Genomic DNA, 18,316 nt, shown 5'->3' with positions numbered 1-18,316 from the left:
TTCATTTTGCCAATGGTACAAAGCTTCACTGAAACGTTTAATGATTTTATACTAGCTTACCTTTTAGTAACAGAAGTATCATTATTATTCCTGCAGCCCCCATTTTCAATTTGTAGCCTGCAATATTTAACATAATAAAGCTTTAAAGAAGAAAACTACGTGTATTATGAACTATTAAGAGCTATCCTCTTTTAAATCTCTTCCACTGCTTTTAAATCGTATTCAGAAAATTAAGTGGCCAATATCAAACTGCTGTTTTTAAGTAAAGCGACAATGCATATTTAAAGGGAATAATAAAGCTCATATATAGGCACACTATTATGGAAAAGGAAATATTAATAGGAAAACCATTCTAAATATCTTGATCTAAGAGTAAAACACTCAATTTAGTAGGTAGAAGCAAAGCAACACTCGTCAAAATATTAAACCAATTCTGCTAAAGTTATATAAATAACAATACCAAATTCGTAGCTCATCAGCTAGTGTACTTAACTTAGTTGTATTTATTTATCCATTGTTATTTTATTTGTCAGTGATCAGAAGGAGGTGGTTTAGTTGTGCTAAGATTTGTAAGAAAGGAATAATAGAACAGTTAAGTTAATTTTCAAAAATCTTGCAAGTATTTTTTGGAGGCAATATAAGATGTTTAACCTCATTCCAAATACACCTGAACAATAACACTGAAATCCTCAAACACAAATTACATCAAAACCATAGTAATAATAGTGTGAAACCATTCTTTTGTTTAGGATTACCATGTACATTTTATTTCAAGGAAAATGAAAATGTTGCATGATCTGCAACTAGTGACTCATTCTAAAATTAAAAAAGAAATGAGTAATCATTTCTAATTATGTGCTTCTCATAGAATTTCAAATGTACTTACAGAAAGTAGTTGCTGATTTCAAACGTTGCGCTTAACCTCTCCTTATTCACCTCAAACTTCTAGTGAACCACTCTGCTGCTGGGCCTTACATATATTGACTTTTTATCAGAGGTATGACGTAAGCCAAGAAATGTATTTAAAACAATGTTTTGTGTCTAAGGTATGAAACCAACTGAACAACAATAATTTCTGTATTGGTTCACATTCCGTTTGAATAGTCATTCCATTCAGGTGACCAAACCAGATGCCATTTTCTTGTCTTGTTTATAGAAACGGGTGTGACACCTAACACAAAAAGGTTTTAAAATAACAAAAGTAATTATATTGAATGATTATATAACTATATATACTATCACACTACTTTGCCTCAGAGTTGTTCCTCTGATTTTGGAAAGGCTGTGTTCTTTTGTATGCATTAGCTTTAGCTATGAAATTATTAATTCAATAAGGCTCAAATGACTCTCTTATGCATCACTTTAAATTGTGTGCAATTATATTTTCAAACTTTAGAAAACAATGCATTTTTGACAAAGCTAGATAGTGTTTTTTTAAAGAAATGATATTCACAGAGGTAACAATGTAAAGTCATGGCAGCAAACATAATTTTTTCCAAAGTTTAATATTTCATAAAATTAATATTTAGCAAAGAGGTTTTCTTGCCAAAACTACATTTATGGATTGTAGAATTAAAAATGTATTTATCTAATAGACTATATATTCTTTGGGAATCAACCCCTATAAGATTAAGTTTCCATCAGTTTCACGAAGAGAGAACCAGACATGTTCAAACTAGAAAAAAGAACAACACTGCAGCAGCTGTTAAATTGGATTCATTTTATTTCAGTTTATTTATATAGCGCAAATTCACAACACATGTCATGTCAAGGCACTTTACAGTTCAAAAATAGTTTGTTGAGAACTATGTAAATAACAATAGTAATGCAGTATGTAACATATTGTTGTTTTATTATATTGTGTTAACTTATTCTTCTTTATCCCATATATAAAAGCCCTTAAAAACAATATATGCCTTTTTATTTTTTCCTATACTAAAATAACTGCTGTTAACAGTATTGTCTGCTGGACTTTAAATGTAAAATAAAAAAGTACATAGCATTTTTTTTTAATTATTCAAATATATCAAGTTACCATCAGAATTGTTTCTTCAAATATTTAAGAAAATAGAAATCTGTTTGGGAGATCTATACTTTTGGAGATATATATAGGAGCAAAATTGGTCAAACCATCAAAGACATGCAGAAAGAAAGAAAATGTTGGTTCGCACTCATTTGTTTCATAAGTGCATAAGTATGTAACCTTTCTATGCTTGTATCAAAGAGATTTATCCCATGGGTGTGTTTCAAAGTCATAAACAGAATAAAATAAATTCCTTTGTTTAGAAAAAAACTATGTAGTAGAGAATTGTATTGACACTTGAATGCTTTCAGGTGGCTTCATGGATTTTCCAAAACCTGAAAGAATATAGATCATTAGTTAAGACAGAAATTAAAAAGCTTACTATACAAAAATACACCATAATTTTTTCAGTCTTACTTAAATCAGAACTTTACTTTTCTATAACTGTCTGTTTAAACTTTGTTTGGAAAATTGGGTACTTCAACCCTTGAATATTCATTCAGCTACTGTCATTCCATTGTTTATTTAATATGTTTAAAGCCAATGTTACCAACTCCATCTAGTTCCATCTAATTTGCCTGTTATGAGGTTGACATGCAGTACTAGCATAGACATTAATCTGGGAGTAATGGCGTTACTAACGCTGTTACATTTCTTTAGTAACGAGTAATCTAACTAATTACTTTGACTGTAACTATAACGCAGTTACGATTACCGACACCCCGTTACTGCACGTTATTCAGGTCGCACAATTTACCTTTTTTTCATGATGATTTCAACTCGTACACGCCTTGTCATGAGAGAGGGGAGGATGAGATTGGCTGATGTATAGTGAGATTCTGTCTGTCAGTTGGGTAGGTGGGTGTTTCCGCTGGTGGGTGTTAACGTACAGCACACACAGAGAGATGGAGAGTGAGGAGGAATCCAGCAGCAAAACAGCGTTTTCTGGATGGAAATACCAGTGTTACGTTGTTGCTCCCATGTTAAGCAGGGCGAACGCTATCTGACAGGTTTTATAGGCCCGTCAGATACCGTTCCCCACTGATATCATTTACGTTGAGTTGCAATAAATGCAAAACTCTCTGCAGGTACGTGTCTTTGTCGTCCACTCTATTCATCTGGCTTTTGAAACACATGGTGAGATGGTGGGGGCCGGGTGGTGAGGGTTACGGGGGAGAGAAACGCAAAAGTAACGTGATAGTTACTTTTACTAGTAACTAGTTACTTTTAATGTGGAGTAACTCAGTTAGTAACTAAGTTACTTTTTGAGAGAAGTAACTAGTAACTATAACTAATTACTTTTTCAAAGTAACGTGCCTAACACTGGTCATTACCTAAGTTTTTTTAACACCCACGTCATTTGAAGTAATCCTCGCCTATTTTGGATACCGAAATAATAATAAATAATAATAAATAAATTGTAAGTCCAAATTACATATGTGATTCATCATTTGAGAGCAACACCTTCTAGTTTGTGAAAATATAAAGTAAAACACAGCCTAAGCTGCATCAGTTAAAACAGGACTCAATGTTGTTTTTTTATTCTCGATTCTAGCCATAATAAAGACATGCTTGAGAGGGGTGGGGTTGAAACGGGAGCAGGAAGAGGCTCTATGCTCATTCATTTTTAAGAAGGAGGTATTCGCCATTTTACCGACAGGCTATTTGTTTACACTCCCCCACAAGCTTTCTGTCGTGCTTACTACGTCACAGTTAGTTGCGCCATTGGTCGGGTTGTTCTCATCAACAATCTTCCAATCTCTGAATTCATCGGGGCCAGACTAAATTACACATTTAATCTCACATTTAGTCTGGTTTATCAGGCTACCAGATTGTGCCAAATTATGCAAAATGCTTTTACTCAACAATTTGACCCATAGAATAACACTGAAGCATTTTGATGGCCACAAAACATTTATGAAGCAAGTATTTTTCCACTTTTATTCAGAATCAGTTTTTCAATAAGAAACTGCTAATTCTATGGGCTAATTTGACAGCATTATGTTAAGTCATTTTGAGAATTAAAAATTCTGATCTTGTATGTTAGGGGATGTCAGAAATGGAAGAATAAAAATAGCCAGAAAATGTATAATAGGCCGATACAGCATGACGAGTATTCTGTAGCTTACACTTCCTTGAAGCTTAAGGAAATTTCTGGTATACTACATGCTATCAGACATAAAAAAAATCACCCTCCATAACATGGGAAAAAATTAATTTATGTACAAGTCTTTAAGTGTGTTTATTTCTCCAAATTTGATTATAATAAGTTTAATAAATGTAAAAACTTACTTCCAGTGGACTTCATATAAACCTACGAATTAACTCGTGTAACAGTCTTCTCATATGCCATCTTCCTCTCCTTTGCAGCTATAGCGCTGTTGCTCTGTCTTTGAAATACATTCTCTTTTTTTCATTTCTTCATTAAAATTGCTGGTTCCAGCGGTGTTAAATAGGCTGTCATGGTGACTAGTCCAATCAGGGCTCCACTGAAAATGGCTTTTCATACTTGTTACGAACCAAGCCTGGGCTGCCAATCGCCGGCAGGTCCCTGCCCCGCAGTACCGTGTGCGAGACAGGGTCTAGCTCTCAACGAAGGACCTTCCTCTAATGGTAGAGAATAAGAAGCTTGCACCCCGGTTTATTGGGCCTTTCCCCATCTCCATGGTGGTTAACCCTGTGGTGGTCCGTCTCCGTCTGCCCCCAGCCATGAAGATTCATCCCACTTTCCATGTGTTCCGTATCAAGCCTGTCAGTACCTTTAGTCTCGCTTCCGCCCCCTCTTCCCCACCACCCACCCGGCTTGTTGATGGCTTACTGCCTATACAGTCAAGAGGATCCTAAAGTCCCAGAAGTGGGGCAAGGGTACCCAGTACCTCATAGATTGGGAGGGTTATGGCCCGGAGGAATGCCATTGGGTTACCTCCCGCTACATCTTGGACAAGTCCCTTATTAGGGATTTCCACAAAGCCCACCTGGACTAGCCAAGGGGGTCTCGAATCCGCCCTTGAGTGGGGGGCTCTGTGATGATCCTGGCACTGGAGCTGATTCTGCCTCCAATTTACTCTCTGGTTCAGTCTCCACCCTCTCCACAATTATCTCTACTGTTTTCACCTGTCGCCACCTGTATATAAGCTCCTTCCTGATCAGTCTCCAGTGCCAGATCGTTTCGAGCCAGCCTGGTAAGAACCTTCAAGCCTTTAACATTATGAACCTGTCTGCCTGCCTACCGACCTGTCTTTGTCCCCTGATTCTGAGCCTGCCTGATCCCTCTCTGGATTTGTCTGCCTGTCTGAGTCCTGATACTGGATCCCGGGTTGACCTGTGCTTCTGAACCCTTTTTTGCCTATGAGTACCTGAGCCTGCCTGCCCCCTTTACTCTTTGTGTTTATCAGGAGATTGGACCTGGAACTGGAATCAGAAATATCTACTGGATTACACCTTCTTGTACCTCTGCTGCTTTATTGGACACCATTACAGTTTCTGGACTGTCTCTGGACTAAAGCCCCTGGAAAGCCCACACAGTTTTTTGACCGCAAACAAGTGGACGTCTCTATCCGTAAAGCCTCCTGCCTGTCTCTAGCTTACACTCAGTGCTCTGGCTCCTTTCATTATCAAGTTAGTCCTTCGTCAACTCCTCAGTTGTAACTTGCCACTGCAGCCTCTGACCTGTCCCTCTGCCTCTAGGACGTTCTGGCCGGTTATCGAGAGCTGCACACCTGGGAGCCAGCGCTTTTTAAACCCTGCTATTTTTTCAATAATAACTTTAAATGTCACTGACGTGTCGTGGTTGAATCTTGGGTCCAGATCAGTACATTACAGATGGCTGGGAATTGAATATAACAGTTATTCACAACAGCGATTTAATGCAGCACAAATGACCTGAAGGCAGGTGGGCCAATTGATGGAAGGCAGACAGGATCGGACTGATGAGGCTCTGATGGATCCTGGACCAACTACCAGCTGGGGATCGACGGGGAACAATTGATGAGGTAAGACGTCGGAAGCCTGCGCTCAGGAAGTGCTGCGGGATTGGAGGCTAGAGGCAACCAGAAAAGTAATAAATGAATAGAGTTGAGGATTATAACAGACAATAAATAAATAAGGTAATTATTACAAATGCAAATAAATAAAGAAGCTAATCTACCATTTAATCTGCATTTATTTGTTTATTATATTTTTGGGGGCAATTAATTGCAGTGTTGGGAAAGTTCTCTTTCTACGTGAACTAGTTCAAAGTTCAGTTCACACATTTTAAAATGAACTAGTTCACTTCATAGTTCATAATTCAAAATTTTTAACTAAGTTCACAGTTCCAAAAAATGAACTAGTTCATAGTTCTTTTTTTTTTTTCATATATTGCTCAATTACACCATAGCCTACTGTAGAACCACAGACGGCAATTATTTTATCAGTTGTAACACTGCTTGTGTGTCAGATTTCATCTTCATATCCAGTTTTGAATCCTTATCCAACCAGGGTTTACATTAGCATTGAGGGGACAGCATTTCCCCATTGTTGCTTTAACGCTTTGTTGCTGTAAATTCACTTCACACTAGTAGCAGCTGCAGCTTTCACCCCTACAGTATATTCTCAAAAACATCAGGAAAAATGTGCTGCTTGAATGGTCTTTTTTATGAGGAATTATTAAAAGAAAAACAGGAAAGTAGTCTTTAAGGTGCAAATGTTTTTTTTTTTTTTTTTTTTTACATATCTTTAAAAAGGAATACTGGAATCCTGGAAAATTATACCAGGCAGGTTTAACAAACAAGTTACATGAATAGTAAAACCCTCAAGAACATTTAACTAACACAAACTGAGGCACCAGGCTGAGGTAGGAATTTAAGGTTGAACTTGAAAGTGCAATATTCAAAGTGCAAAACATTTAAACATTATCAAGTCACTTTTCAATTTTTTGGCCACTGAATAAGTAAAATAATAAAAAAAAAATAACTTAAAAGACTCAGAGTCTGGTTCCAAGGCCATGGACTGTGCTTCTACTTTCTGCTCAGTGAGTGAAAATACCTTAACTGAATGAATATCTGTCACTGGTTACAGTCCACATAAATAACTAAAATAATACTAATAAATGAAAAGTATGCAGGGCCAAGAACAGTGTTATTTTCTGTCCAGCCCAAAAATCCCTTATCTGAATGAAGATCCTCAGTCACAGTGTTCTCTCCCTGGTAGATCTGCTGTTTTTTGCTTCCTGTAAACAAGATATGCCCTGTTATTTTCATGCAGTTCACCTCTGCACATCAATATAGTCATCTCCATTGGCAATTGTACTTCTACAGCCCAATAAACAGATCACAACAATATTTAATATACCTTCAAATCTTTTTGTTGGCATTCAAGATCAGCTGCTTCTCAAAGTTGGCATCTCCCAGCCAGTTTTTCCTCGGTCTGAATGAGATAACAAGAAATTTGAACATCATGATTATTATGGCAAAAATGGTAACACTTAATCTGTATTAAAGCAATTGTGAACTGACACAACCACTGACATTATTTGACCTAATTTGTATAGCCTATTAAAAACCTGAATTAGAATAATATCACCAAGAACTATGATTGAGGCTGGGTATTTACTGTGCTTGTTACCAAAGAATACTAATTATGTAATATAATCACACTTTATTCTTACCTGAATATTAGACCACCGATGCTAAAGAGCCTCTCTACTGGAGCACTTGAGGGCAGGGCAGTGTTGTGTTTTATGAACAGCCTTCTGAGCTTTGGAAACTGCATGAATTCAGCAGTAGTTGTGGTTGGAGCAGCTGTAGTTGTGGTTGGGACAGCTGTTGTTGATGTAGCAGCAGCCACAGTAGTGGTGGCTGCAGCTGTACTTGTGGTAGGGGCAGATGTAGGTGTGGCTGGGGCAGCTGTAGTTGTTGTCTGAGCACCTAAAGTGGTGATAGGTGCAGCTGTAGTTGTGGTAGGGGTAGATGTAGTTGTGGTAGGTGCAACTGTAGTTGTGGTAGGGGCAGATTTGGTTGTGGTAGGGGTAGGTGTAGTTGTGGTAGGTGCAGCTGTAGTTGTAGTAGGGGTAGATGTAGTTGTGGTAGTTGCAGCCTCAGTTGTGGTAGGGGCAGATGTAGTTGTGGTAGGTGCAGCTGTAGTTGTGGTTGGGACAGCTGTAATTGCGGCTGTCGCTGCTGTAGTTGTGGTTGGGGCATCTGTAGTTGCCGTATGAGCAGCCAAAGTAGTGGTGGCTGCAGTTGTAGTTGTGGTAGCGGCAGATTTAGTTGTGGTAGGGGCAGATGTACTTGTGCTAGGTAGAGCTGTAGTTGTTGTAAGGGCAGTTGTGGTTGGGGCAGCTCTAGTTGTTGTCTGAGCAGCTGAAGTGGTGATAGGTGCAGCTGTAGTTGTAGTAGGGGCAGATGTAGTTGCAGTAGGTGCAGCTGTAGTTGTGGTAAGGGCAGATTTAGTTTTGGTAGGGATAGGTGTAGTTGTGGTAGGTACAGCTGTAGTAGTGGTTGGGACAGCTGTAATTGTGGTTGTCACTGCTGTAGTTGTGGTTGGCGCATCTGTAGTTGTCGTATGAGCAGCCGAAGTAGTGGTGGCTGCAGCTGTAGTTGTGGTAGGGGCAGCTGTACTTGTGCTAGGTAGAGCTGTAGTTGTTGTAAGGGCAGTTGTGGTTGCGGTTGGGGCAGCTGTAGTTGTTGTCTGAGCAGCTGAAGTGGTGATAGGTGCAGCTGTAGTTGTAGTAGGGGCAGATGTAGTTGTGGTAGGTGCAGCTATAGTTGTGGTAGGGGCAGCTGAACTTTTGGTAGCTAAAGCTGTAGTTGTGATTAAGGCAGTTGTGGTTGTCGCAGCTGTAGTTGTTGTCTGAGCAGCTGAAGTGGTGATAGGTTCAGCTGTAGTTGTGGTAGGGGCGGCAGCAGTTGTGGTTGGAGCAGCTGAAGTGGTGGTAGGTGCAGCTGTAGTTGTGGTAGGGGCAGATGTAGTCGTGGTTGGAGCAACTGTAGTTGTCGTAGGAGCAGCTGTGGCTGCAGCTGTGTCTGTCGTCACAGCAGCTGTTTCTGTGGTAGTGGCAGCTGTAGTTGTAGGTGTAGCTGTATTTGTATTAGCTGTGGCTGTAGTTGGGGTAGGTTCAGCTGTAGTCGTGCTTATATCAGCTTTCGCAACTTGCATTATTGAATTGCCTATATTTTTGTACATTTTGAAAGAGGGTTATAAAAGGGTTGTAAAATTACAACTATGTTTTTCGAAGCTGCACTAATGTGTATTTTTTATATTTTTGATCTTACCTTTTAGTATGAGTAGTATCAGTAAGACTCCTCTAGCCCCCATTATGAACTGTCACCCTTCACTGTTCATACAATATTAATTATTGTCATCACAAAAAAAATAATTAATTTGGTTGATAGCAACAGTTATGTTGCTGTTTTACTACTAAGTAGTACATATCAAAAAGTAATGGACAGAACATGAAAAATACTGTTTAACAAAGTGTCAGGACTCTGCTGCATCTGCCTTCTCCACAGGTGTTCCAGGTTGACTGATTGGTGCTTGCGCACCTGCAGGTGGTTCTGCAGCACCGGGGCGCTCTATAAGAACTGCGCTCAGACAGCGGGAGGACATCTGAGTGTTACCGTAGTGGTATGCAAACCTACCACTGTCTCTAGCCTTCGAAAGCTCTTTGTGTAACAAATCTTACCTTTGTGTCTCCCAGGTACCCCCTCGTGTTCTGATCCTTCCTCTCAAGTCCAAGTTATACCTCTCGTGGTGGATTCCTCTGAGTATTTCCCCCGGTTCCTTCCGAGTCGGTTCCCCCCACTGATCCCATCACCCTCACGGACCTCCATCAGGTTCCTCCCGCTGTTCTAGATCCCTGGATTTTCCCGGTGCTGCTCGGACCCTCTCTGGCTTCAGCTCTCTGGTTACCTGGACGATCGCCTTCTCACCTTCAGGCAAGCATAGAGTCCAACCCGCCTTCTCCCCGGTTCGGCTTTCCCCGCTCTGAAGTAAGCGTTCGTCCAGCTGTACATTCCTTTGCCCCATCCCTGGTTAACCGCCCTTCTCATTCCCTTAGACGTTCCCTGGTTCCGGCTCCCTGTGCTGAGCTTCGGTCTGCTGTTGCAGAATCCCCTTTCGTTAAGTTTTTTCAATAAAACCCTTAAAGATCTGGCTGTTTCCGAATGTATTCTGCATGTGGGCCAAACATGTCAAGCCAAACATGACACAAAGAATACATAAAAAAAACACAAAATTACAATGAGAAAGCAAATAGAACACCTAACCTTAACCAACAGCATTAAAAAATAAGTTTCCCCAACTTTTGGAACCAAAGATTAAGCATACAGTTTTAAACCCTGTTGCTAGTTAAAAAATGTTAAATTATTTCAGGTATTGTGACCTAAGACAGATCAAAGCGGTATTAAGAAATAACATTTTATAATAACCTGGTTTAACTTTCATATCAAATATTACATCTTCAAAATGCTCACCACTTTTAACACAAAAGAAGCATAAAGCCTATCAAAGTAAATCTAAACAATCACCGTCAGATGAAATTTTACATAACAAGCAATCAGTGCTGTATTATACATTTCTAAAAGAAATTACCAATACCTGGTAGGCATGTGTTTTTTATAGGGTTAGGAATGTACTCACCAAAAGTATTGGAAGATTTTAAAAGATGCTCTAAACTTCACCTGATTTGCCTCTAATGCTTGGTTAACCAGCCTGCCTCTGAGCATTATATATTTCTGCCATAAAGCATGACACAGGTAAAAAAAAAATAATCTGAAGGTGCGAGAGCCACTTACTGAGAATCTTTAACTTCTGACATTTTCATATTTCTTTTGAATCACCATGCCATTCATTTATTTAAACTGTAAGTGTTTTTACAAAAACAGCATTCATATGAGTAAGAATGTGAAGGTGTGGCTGCAGCCTAACATTTCATCCATGTGGAATATTCTATTGAATTGACATTTCATATTGAGGTCTCATGGTAAGGTCTCCAAAGGAAACTACATATATGATTCCTTGCCAGAGTTGGCAATTTACTAAAAAAGTACCTGTTATAGGTACCAGTTACTCTCCCAAAATGTTACTGAGTTAGTATATCAGTCACACTTTTACAAAAACAAAAAAAAACAAGAAGGCATTTACTCTCATTATTTCGATGAAAAGAATAATTGGATATCATGTAAGCGAATCAAGCATAGCAATAAGATAGTAAAGAGTGATATGTGTTGATAAACTTAGACAGGGAGCTGCCAGTCAGTTTGTCGTTGACATCGAGACAATGTGAGGAATTTCACTGGATCAAAGCTGCTTCTAGCTGACAAGGATAAGGTATTTGAATACAGGGAGTGCTGCAAGTTTAGCAACGCTGTCACTGAATCTGCAAAGACTCAATGAAAGCACCTTTCACCATTGCCTACCCTCGGTTTGTTTTAGCAGCGATGAAAGCATGCTGGTGACTGCCCACATTTCACTCTATTCATATGTGCATCCTGCATGCACTTATGAAAATTTGCTTTGATTGGCCAAAACCTAGGTTTGGATGCAAGTAACTTAACGGCTTTAACAAAATGTGTAAAGTTATTAGTTAGATTACTTTTAAATTAAAAAATAAGGCAGCTACTAAAATCATTATAATGTTAAGTAAGTACTCCTAAAACTGTTTCTAGCACCAACTTATTGCAATATAATAACTTTAATGTTCAACAAGAATAAATATCCAAGTCAATATTAGATATCCCTGAAGGCATTTCAGAGTGTGTATGGATGTGTTGTCACAAACTTTATTCTAATAATAAAATGAGAGGTGTGTGCTGTAGATGCACATAAGAATGGAAATATGGAGATTTTTAAGCTTGACCACGACCTGGGTGACTGAGAATCTTCACAGATATCTTCATTGTTGTGCCTGAACGCGTTCATTGAACGAAAGTTCATGAACTCGTTCATATTTTGGGCGAACGTGAACTGAACGTACTGTATTAGTTTCTGATGAACGTTACTGTGAACTCATTCATTCTGGTGTCTGTGAACGACACACTCTCTCAGTTCAACTCCGTTCAATAGGTTGCCAGATTTCTATAGAGCCCTCCAGGCGAAACCCCGGCGAAATCACACCATAAACAGGCCTTAATATGTAGCGGGAAAAACACCCAATCTGGCAACACCAGCTACCAGTGTCGTAGCCTACAGCCGCGTGCGTCATCAAAACAAAATGCAGCGTGGAAGCCACAGCAGCATGGAGGCGACCGTGGAGGCGACAAAGCAGCAGTATGATCACTTAAAACAGTTTTATGACCAGGTGGTCGGTGAGGATGATGGCAACAATCTTACATTTCTCTGCAAACGTTGCCTGCCGGCTTTCAGTAAAAAAATCCGCACTTCAGTAACCTTAAATTCCTACCTCAGCCTGGTCCCTCAGTTTGTGTTAGTAAAATGTTCTTGAGGATTTTACTATTCATGTAAACCTGCCTGGTAGCCTATAATTTTCCAGGATTCCAGTATTCCTTTTTAGTATGTACTGAAATGGAATTTCAAATTGAAAAAAATATTAAAATTAAAAAAACATTTGCACCTTAAAGACTACTTTCCTGTTTTTCTTTTAATAATTCCTCATAAAAAAGACAATTCAAGCAGCACATTTTTCCTGACGTTTTTGAGAATATACTGTAGGGGTGAAAGCTGCAGCTGCTACTAGTGTGAAGTGAATTTACAGTAACAAAGCGTTAAAGCAACAATGGGGAAATGCTGTCCCCTCGATGCTAATGTAAACCCTGGTTGGATAAGGATTCAAAACTGGATATGAAGATGAGATCTGACGCACACTTTCAGTGTTACAACTGATAAAATAATTGCTGTCTGTGGTTCTACAGTAGGCTATGGTGTAATTGAGCAATATATGAAAAAAAAAAGAACTATGAACTAGTTCATTTTTTGGAACTGTGAACTTAGTTCAAAATTTTGAATTATGAACTATGTAGTGAACTAGTTCATTTTAAAATGTGTGAACTGAACTTTGAACTAGTTCACGTAGAAAGAGAACTTGTTGGGAGCTGGAGAAGTTCCACCTTCCTCCAGCAGAGTCCGCCGTGGATCCTTCTGAGTGAGCCTCCTGCACAGCTGCAGCCCATCAGATCATCAGAGGATCCACTATATAAGCTGTCTTCAGACCTTGCCTCAACGCCGCAGTGTTGATCCAGTTGGTCAGCGCCTAAGCCTAGACTCTCAGTGAATTATCAGTGTGCTTGTGTTCAAATAAACTTGTTCAACTTTTATTCCTGTGTCCGTCAGTGGTGTTCTGCATAATTGAGTCACTCTTAGAGTACCCATCATGACAGAACTTTCCCAACACTGGATATCTTATCAGAGAGCTGTGGTATTGTGCATTCATAGTGAACACCAGAAAAGTGTTATTTTGATGGGGTCAGTCATGCCTCCTCATTTTACAAACATCTTCTTTACCTGGTATTCTGGGCTGACTTTCACAAGAAGAAAGTCCAGTAGTAAGTACTGGTATCTGTGGCACTAGCCCTTTCTCATGTCTGAGTGAGATTACAGTTTCTGTCAAAATCTGTTATATCTCCTATTTATTTAGTCATACACATTATAAAGTGTTATTTAAAGTGTTTGCTCCAAGTGATCTCTTCTCAGGAAATGATCAGGGAGAGAAACACATTTCCTTTTCTTTAGATTTTTTTATTTCTTTTTAAATGATCATTGGAGCAAAATATCACAGACATTTACGTAAATACCTATCTTTCATTTTCCCTAAGGCAATGACTCAGATATACAGGAAAAAAACATGTATCTCTTTTTTTTTATTGCTATACTAAATGAAAAATGCCATAACAGCAGCTGGATTTTACAAGTAAAATGTATAAAATTCCATGGTAACTTGTTTGCTAATATTCTGTGATTGATATGCACTGTTTGCACAAGCACATTTATCTCCTGTATTTTGAAGAACCCATACATTCAGTTTGTGGGATGTGGAAAACAATACACTCTATCTGTCTTTCACTATCAATCTTAGACCTTTTAAGATTATTTAACCTTTAAAATAATAAATCTATTAAAATCTAAACTTAAATGTACACATCTTAACATCATCACTCTATGAAGATAATAAACTGTTGTACATTGTGCATATATTGAGCTTTATATGATTTATTTGAAGATTGCTTTAATCTGAAACATGATAAGTGAATTGACTGACAGGTACAGTAAGGGCCAGAAATATTTGGACAGTGACACAAGTTTTGTTATTTTAGCTGTTTACAAAAACATGTTCAGAAATACAATTATATTTATAATATGGGCTGAAAGTGCACACTCCCAGCTGCAATATGAGAGTTTCCACATCCAAATCGGAGAAAGGGTTTAGGAATCATAGCTCTGTAATGCATAGCCTCCTCTTTTTCAAGGGACCAAAAGTAATTGGACAATGGACTCTAAGGGCTGCAATTAGCTCAGAAGGCGTCTCCCTCGTTAACCTGTAATCAATTAAGTAGTTAAAAGGTCTGGGGTTGATTCCAGGTGTGTGGTTTTGCATTTGGAAGCTGTTGCTGTGACCAGACAACATGCGGTCAAAGGAACTCTCAATTGAGGTGAGCAGAACATCCTGAGGCTGAAAAAAAAAAAAAATCAATCAGAGAGATAGCAGACATGCTTGGAGTAGCAAAATCAACAGTCGGGTACATTCTGAGAAAAAGGATTTCGCTGGTGAGCTTGGGAACTCAAAAAGGCCTGGGCGTCCATGGAAGACAACGGTGGTGGATGATCGCCGCATACTTTCTTTGGTGAAGAACTTGTTCACAACATCAACTGAAGTCCAGAACACTCTCAGGGAAGTAGGTGTATCTGTCTCTAAGTCAACAGTAAAGAGAAGATTCCATAGAAGTAAATACAAAGGGTTCACATCTAGATGCAAACCATTTATCAATTCCAAAAATAGACAGGCCAGAGTTAAATTTGCCGAAAAACACCCCAAGAAGCCAGCCCAGTTCTGGAAAAGTATTCTATGGACAGATGAGACAAAGATAAGCCTGTACCAGAATGATGAGAAGAAAAAAGTTTGGAGAAGAAAGGGAACGGCACATGATCCAAGGCACACCACATTCTCTGTAAAACATGGTGGAGACAACGTGATGGCATGGGCATGCATGGCTTTCAATGGCACTGGGTCACTTGTGTTTATTGACGAATGCACAATTAGAGGTTTAGTGCTCAGTATTAGTGTTTGGGGTTGGGCATAACTGTCCAGCCCAACTAGTAGCAGGCCAGGATACTCACTGGATTCTACATGTTTCTCTTCTCTACAATAAGAGGACATGAATACAAAGTGCTGGTAATTTTCAAGTGGTGAGGATCTTTACCAGACGGCATGAAGGCAGCATAATTCCAATCCTCCTTTATTTCTAAGCAGATTTTATTCCCCCATTTGCTATCTACATACTTAAATAAGTCATTTGGTTACTATAAAGAGAGTAGAGTCAGGGAAGAGATAAAAATAAATCTATGAAATGGATGTGATTTTAAAGTTCAATGCGAAAGATATTTTCACTATCTAAAATGCTGCTTTCCACATTATTTTAATGCTTATTGCCATAATAGAAAGATCAGGGTCATTGAGGAGATAGAAGCCAACAGCATGGAGAATGATGAAGGGTCCTTACAGGTAAGGAGAGATTATAACTTCCTGATAATATTTATTGCATGGGGAAAAAAAATCAAGCAGGTATGACAGAAAACATTAAATTGAATCCAAGAGATAATAGCCCGAAAAATGTGTCCCCCATCTATGAGATGATGGTTATGCCCCTAGAAATAAGGTTTGGATTTTGTTGATTACGTCATTGTCATCTTATTGTTGTTATTTATCTGAACATCATTCTACAAAAATATTACATTTGTCTTGAAAATGAAAATAAACTTAAAATATGTACAATGTAAAAAATATATATATATTATTGAAATGTAAAAAAACAAAAACAAAAAAAAACAGTAAAACCTGGATGCAAACAATGATAAATTAATTAGATTTGCAACTCTGTGTTCACTGAATAAATGACACTCAGACTAAATGACAATGAGACTGGCTGTTTTGTATTTCTGTCACATCAAGTCAGATACAGTTGTCATTATGTAGCTCAAGTCAAAAATGGGATTAAGTTAGTAAATAACCCAAAAGTACTTAAATATGTATCATATAAAAGTTCAAGTCCTATTAAAAAGCATTTACTCATTTGTTTACTTTTATTTTAGGCCTTTTATTTTATTTTAAGGTTACTTTTTTAGACGAGTTAGTGTGTGTGTGTTTCTCTGTCTGTCTGTGTACAGGATATCTTGAGAATTTGTGAACAGTGCAACAAATCAACTGGTAGTGGAACCAACTACCAGTTTTACTCCGTGAAGCAGACACCCTGCTTTAAACTTTGATAAATGTTTTGCAACTTTAATATATTTAATGCCCACCTCTGAATGGGTGTTAAATATCTTATTTAATCAGTTATTGTTTGGACTGCCATATACTGCTTATGAACACACTCCCTACTGGCAGTGTGTTAGAATAACAAATGAAAACGTGAATAGAGCTCAAATCATGGTCAAACTGATAATTCTGTACATACATGGAATAAATTCACCACAGCTTCTGTTCAAAATAGTTTATTAAGAGTTTATTAACAAAAGTCCTTCTCCAAGTCAAATATATGTCAGTTAAAAACTCTTGACTAAAACTAGTGAAACTCAACTACTGTCTACAAAGAGGAAGGGAAAACATGGTTCAAAACCATATCATAGTTTGGCATGGATTTTGTGTTTAAGAACCAAAGTTTATTTTGAAGAATTTGGGATGCTATCAAATGAGCTTTTTTGACTAAATTAGAGCGATTGGAATGTTTTCAAACCAATTCACATACAAGTCCATGAATTAAATAAAACATTATTTTAGCTAGTTTAGTTGGGGGAGTGTTGGTCTGGAGGTTACAGCAATGCACTTGTGCTCTGAGAAGGTTGCAAGTACCCTTCTTGATCCCCACAACCAGCACTCTAGGTCCCTGAGCAAGACCCCTTAACCCCACACTACTTCCCAGGCGTTGCACAATGCCTGCCCCCTGCTACCCAAGGGGATGAGTTAAATGCAGAGTTAATTTCTCCATTGTGACATCAATAAAGTTCAATTTCTATTTTCTAATAATGTTTTGTTAAATGATTTCTTTAATCAGGAACCAATAACCTTAAATTGAATTATTCTTCACCCTCTTTGAAATAGCTAGCGGCGAATAAACATGATTCCATTAAATAACTTTTGGTCATAATACAATAATCAAAATGTAATGAGCATGTGAGTAAACACATGATAACACGTTTTGTTAAACACATTTTTAAACCGTAGTGAAATAAAGCTTATTTTAGTTTATAAAGAAAACAGCTCAAAATTAGAAAACACATGAAATGAACAAAATCATCAAAAGCATAGTAGAATCTGTCCCTAACTGTGCCAAAACTTAGACCTCTGCCCATGTCCATTTTTGAAAGTCAGAGTTCCCTCCAGCAGTTGGCAGCTTCGGCTCACAGCTAGCGGGGTTCCTTTGTCCCACGTGGCTCATACCAAGGTAAAGGTCTTTTTAGGAGGATTTCACTTCCAGTAACTTTTCTTACTTCTGAAACTCAATGTTACAAACGGTCTGTTTTACAGCAAGTTGGCTCTAAAATGTCAGCCATCATGATTTAAGGGCTGGTTATACTCACGCAGAAGTGTGTCGCAGTGAGCTTGTCGCAGGTATGACAAAGACATTTTTGATTTATGCTCAATTTTGAAGCGTGGTCCGCACCACAACGCAAGAGGGACAATCACAAACTAGATGTGGGTCTAGATACCGCCGAGGCGGTGAGGATGTGAGGGTGAGTTTGTCCTACAATGGAGGTAGATGAGGGCGAAAGAGAGCGGGGATCCAGGTGGAAAAAGGTTCTCAGCGTTCTCACGCTCCTTGCTCTTGTTGCTGCTCTAATTTCACGAGTTGTTTTCTGCTAAGGTAATAAACAGGAAATACGGCTGAGTAGAGCGGATGTAGATTTGACCAATCAGAGGCCTCCTGTCTGCAGCACTGGCTGTGTTCGAATTTATCAGCTCTGGCTTGCAAGGACCCGGTCTATCTGGGCTTGATCCTTCGTCCTTGAAAAAGGAGACCGGAAGAGTTTTGGGTGTGAATTCAAACAGGTCTACCCTTCGGTGGCTTTTTATGCCATACGCTCTGTCGCTTAGCAACTGTAAAAGTTGACACACAAAGCAGGAAAAGATGAATACAAAACTTT

Source organism: Cyprinodon tularosa, unplaced genomic scaffold, assembly GCF_016077235.1.
Source record: "Cyprinodon tularosa strain WSP-4 unplaced genomic scaffold, ASM1607723v1 ctg1305, whole genome shotgun sequence".
In the NCBI taxonomy this organism is placed as follows: domain Eukaryota; kingdom Metazoa; phylum Chordata; class Actinopteri; order Cyprinodontiformes; family Cyprinodontidae; genus Cyprinodon; species Cyprinodon tularosa.
This window is presented reverse-complemented; position numbering follows the sequence as displayed.